Source organism: Otolemur garnettii, unplaced genomic scaffold (genome assembly GCF_000181295.1).
Source record: "Otolemur garnettii isolate 467f Iridium unplaced genomic scaffold, OtoGar3 scaffold00061, whole genome shotgun sequence".
Lineage (NCBI taxonomy): Eukaryota > Metazoa > Chordata > Mammalia > Primates > Galagidae > Otolemur > Otolemur garnettii.
This window is the reverse complement of record NW_003852456.1, coordinates 2,785,887-2,790,909: the sequence shown is the minus strand read 5'-3', so window position 1 is coordinate 2,790,909 and position 5,023 is coordinate 2,785,887. Positions and strand designations below refer to the sequence as shown.

The 5,023-nt window shown below is 47.1% G+C and overlaps 1 protein-coding gene across 1 annotated transcript in view; it reads right to left on the bottom strand.

Moving 5' to 3' along the window:
- CASP3 (caspase 3) overlaps positions 1-4,973 on the bottom strand; it is a 20,269-nt gene extending 15,296 nt beyond the window's left edge. Inside the window, exon 1 of the mRNA XM_003792784.3 lies at positions 4,925-4,973. The gene's annotated coding sequence lies outside the window, so the exon portion shown is untranslated. The remainder of the gene's footprint in view (positions 1-4,924) is intronic.
- Positions 4,974-5,023: the final 50 nt, after the last annotated feature.

Here is a 5,023-nt window from a genome sequence, read left to right as displayed (position 1 = left end):
TTTTTTTTTTTTTTTTTTTGAGACAGTCTCAAGATGTCCCCTGGGTAGAGTGCCACAACATCACAGTTCATAGCAAACTCCAACTCTTGGGCTCAAGCAATCCTCTTGTCTTAGTTTTTCTAATTTTAGTAGAGTTAGGGTATCGCTTTTGCTCAGGCTGTTCTCACACTCCTGAGCTCAAGCAATCCACCTGCCTCAGCCTCCCAGTGTGAGAGGTTTACAGGTGTGAGCCACCATGCCCGGCCCAGTTTTAGAGATGCTTAATCAGCTAATGCATTTCCCACCATCAGGCTGTTCTTCCTGCCTGTCCCATAGGGAATCTCTGAGATCAGGGATAAAACTTGATTTCTGCCCTAAGCGTTCATAAATCCCAAAATGAGACAATAAGCCAAAAACTGTTCATTTCTGAATCATCTCCATGAATATGAATATTTTAAAAAATCATTTACAAGTAAAGATTATCAGAATAGCAGCCCAAAGAAGACATGTGATGCAAGCATTGTGTGCAAAGCACAGTATGACCCTTCCTCTTCCTTTGGGCTCACAGGGGCAAGACCCAAAGCAGAAAGGTTCACAGCATTTCTAGTCTCAATGACACTCAGAAGCATAAGGATCCCCACCAATAGTTCTGTTGATTGAGGATTACAGAAGTTAAGCAAGTTTTAAATGACAAAGAATGTTCAAACTGGGATCTGATTCAAGAGGACCACCTTAGTATAATTCAGGTACTGTAGTTATTGACACTACTATATTTCAAAGAAGAAAACAAAAATCTGTAATCTCAGCAACTCCATTTATGATGAGACAAAGAGCATAAATAACATGATAGAAACTTTGGCGATACCAAAAGAGCATATGGTGCACTTAAGTCTAATTAGGGGAAAAAAGCAATAATGATTATGGCATTTCTGATGTTCAGGTAACTTGACTTCTAGGAAGTAAAAGAAGAGGCTTTGTGTTCAGCATTCACTACAAGTCATTAAGACACATCTGCTATTTATTTGCCTCCAAAGGAAAGGTGAAGCCTTCCTAGAGTGACTTCTGGGAAGACTACATGTCTGTCAAACACTTTGAAAAATATCAGCGTTATATTTATTAGCTGTCAGAGGACAGTCTGACAAGCAGTCACATTTCCAAATTTAGTGAATGAAATACAAAGATCTGTTTCACAATAGTTTGGGTAGGAAAAAACTTGAGCTGTACTGTACAGAGATTTTCTAGACATCTTTCCCCATCTGGTCTCTGAATTCCTTTGGGGACATAGAAGAATTGCTAAACTGGTATTGCCACTAGGCCTGGTGAAGTCAGTCTTCTAATATTTGTCATGGAATCAAGGAGAAAAACATGTGAACTAGAAAATAAATATGGAAAAACTAAGTTGGTTGTACCTCATGAACAAATACAGGCAGTCCCTGAGTTACAGACATCCCACTTACAATACCAAGGGTGGTGGGTTCAAACCTGGCCCCGGCCGAACTGCAACCAAAAAATAGCCGGGCGTTGTGGCGGGTGCATGTAGGGAGGCTGAGGCAAGAGAATCGCTTAAGCTCAGGAGGTGGAGGTTGCTGTGAGCTGTGTGGTGCCACAGCACTCTACCAAGGGCAACAAAGTGAAACTCTGCCTCAAAAAAAAAAAAGAACAAACCTATAGAACCTATCTCGTTTGTAACCTTCGAGTGCCTGTAAACCACCCTTTCCTTTTCTCTGGCATGGGTCCCATGACCAGAAGACAGACTGGAGCATTTCTCACTGTGGAAAGTCTCTAAGTGTCTGTCGTAAGTCAGAGAGAATATACTATATGCAAGGGTCTGTCTTCCCCTCATCCAAATGAAGTCTTTTTTTTTTTTTTTCTTTTTTTTTTTTGAGACAGAGCCTCAAGCTGTTGCCCTGGGTAGAGTGCCGTGGCATTACAGCTCACAGCAACCTCCAACTCCTGGGCTCAAGCGAGTCTCTTGCCTCTGCCTCCCAAGTAGCTGGGACCACAGGCGCCCGCCACAACGCCCGGCTATTTTTTGGTTGCAGCCGTCATTGTTGTTTGGCGGGTCTGGGCTGGGGATTCAAACCCGCCACCTTAGGTGTACGTGGCTGGCGCCTTAGCCGGTTGAGCTATAGGCACCGGGCCCAAATGAAGTCTTAAGATGATATTTTTGGAGGGGCAAAGAGAGAAAATGGGAAAGTCCTTGCAGACCTAAATATTTTGTATAACATAAAATACATGTAGAATGGAGGGTCTTGGATGCCTTTTATAAAAATAACCTATAGTGCCTCACTACTACCCCTGAGAACCATTGTTTTATAGAATTAGATAAAAGTATAAAACCAGTTGATTAAAGAAATCCTGCCTGCAAGAGAAGGTTTAAATGGTCAAAAGTCCGAGTCAGCAGCATTTATTCATTTGGTATTTGCATCAGTACTCATTTAGTGAACACCACTGTGTGCAGAATGCTGTATTAGATTCTGACTTTATAAATCAGTGGAGCCCCAAAGCGTCTCCCCCTATTCAGGGCTTATGTCAGTGTGCCCTGGCATTAAAAAGTAGCTTGGCAAGCAAGGCAAGTGCTTGCCAGATAACTTTATCTTATTCTACCCTAATGCAGAAGCTCTATAGGCAACATGTGAAGGCAAGAACAAAACATGCAGCGAAATAAAATAACTAACATTACATAAATTTATGAATTCCCACATTCTATTTGAAGGTCCAAATACTAGTGCTTCTTATCTTGGAGGAAGAGCTTGAAGAATTAATATTAAGCACCAGAATCAACATAATGTCATTTGTGAAAGTAAAGATTGCTTTGTAACATTAAAGAGTGGATGAGGCATTAGGAGATTATGTTAAAGTAGGTTTGAAAGTAAAACAGCATTGCCTATATCAGATAAGAAGCCAGTCTCTTTTGGAGTTGCCCTTGGTAGGGTGCTGCCGTGGTGTCACAGCAACCTCAAGTTCTTGGGCTTAAGTGATTCTCTTGCCTCAGCCTCCCAAGTAGCTGGGACTACAGGCATCTGCCACAACACCCAGCTATTTTTTGTTGCAGCAGTCCTTGTTGTTTAGCTGGCCTGGACTGGGCTTGAACCCACCAGCCTTGGTGCACATGGCTGGTGCCATAACCACTGTGCTAGGACATGAACCCAAAGCCAGTCTCTTCTAAGGGCAGGAGGCAAGGTCTTTTTTAGGAAAAGGGATTCAAGTGTAATTTCTTTTACCTTGAACCGGTTTTATCGAAACACTCTGATAAATGGTTTATTCATTCATTAAAATACATTTTCACTTTCAAAAGCCTTCTGTTGCAAAAGAACAAAGCAAAACCAAAGCTCAAACATCATACTGTGATAGGGATGATATAAGCCTTACATTTCATTTTTGGAGATGATGTAACCACAGCGCAAAGCAGCTGAGCACACTCTGACACTGCCGGCCTAACCGCCTCACTTAGCACTGCCTTGAATGTTAGTTCATGCAGTTACGCTGACTCCATATTCCACCTCTGTATTCTCTGTTAGTCCCTATGTTACAATTTGCTATGTAATCCTAAAACAGATCTACTTTTTCTAGATGAGGCAAAGTTATTAAAAAGGATAATACTGTAGTGAAAACACAAATGAATGGGCATTCACTTGTGCCAGACTCTGGATTTGGGGAAGAGGTATGGAGAAAGTCAGTCCTAGATGGAGTCTGCTTACCATTCCTAGGAGGGAAGATAGCAGACCCGGGTCTGACTTGTCCCTCCAGCTGTTTAATGAGAGCAGAGACATAAGCAGGAGCTTACCCTGGTGTGACGGTGTGACGGGAGGAGGAAGGAGTTAAGTGTTCCAGGCAGGGAACAAGCTGGAAGGTTAAGTGACTGGTGGGAGACAGTGAAGGTGAAGGCAGGGGAGGGTTCTCAGGACTCAGCCAGTGCCAGGCTTGTCAATCAGTTAAGGGTTGGGTTTACCCTAGGGGCAAAGGATGCTTTCCCTCTGCCGTCTGCATAAAGAACGGACTGGAGAGGGGCAGGAGGGTCTGGGAGTGGCCAGGCAAGTGAAGAGGCAGCGGTGGTCGAGTGAGAGCCAAGTGTGGCTGAAATCAGGGATGGACAGAGTGGACAAATGGGGCAGGCTTTGAGGGGGTCGACAAGGCTTGGTGACTGACTGGGGCAGAAGCGCGGTGGGTGACGGAGGGAGAGGGCTGCTTTCTGGTTTCCTCCTTGGGTGCCACTCACTGAGAAAGGGGGAAAAAGGCAGCTGCTCACGCAGACTCTGAAAACAGGCGTGACAGCATGAGAAGAGCCCTCTAATTCAATATGGCCTGAGGAGACCTCGAGGCGGCTCAAACCCGACGCTGGCTTGGGCATACAGCCACAGGTGTGAGCCAGCAAGATTTACAATTGGAGTTAAATGCTCTCAATTAGCTCCCCAGAAAACGAAACCACACTGGCAACCCAAGAATATGTAGGCTGCAGATCCAGAAGGCGACAACGGCCAAATACACTAGTCCAATAAAGGGAGGATGAGCCCCGAGGGCCAGCGCCTCGCTCTTCGGTCTCGGCCCCGGTCACTGTCCCTGTATCCCGCTGCCTCCCGCTTCCTGATCGGGTCTCCTGGGCCCCAGGCCCGCCATCAGACCACCCTCCACTCACCCCAGTCTGGCCCCCGACCATGTTTCCCATCTTCAGGTCTCGGCCCCGCGCCCGGCCTCCTGCTCCCCGGCCAGGTCTCTAGCTCTGCGGGCTTCAGAGAGGACCCCCACCCCCGTGGTGGTGGCAAAACAAAGGACCCGCCGCCCGGACCGCGCCGATCTTCTCTCTCTCCCTGCAGCAGCTGCAAACCCAGGCAGGTCCCTGGCTGCAAACCCGGGAAGGTCCCTGGTGCGGCGCCGGGCTCGGGAGGACTCGGGCAGCGGGCGCGGGGCCGCTGGCGCGGAGAATAGGGCCGAGGGCGGCACTCACCGCACAGCCTCCAGTCCGCAGGAAGACGCTCTCCTAGCTCCGCGCCAGCTCAGCTTCCGCGGCCCCCAGCGCCCGGGGATAGCTAGGGAGCTGGCCCCG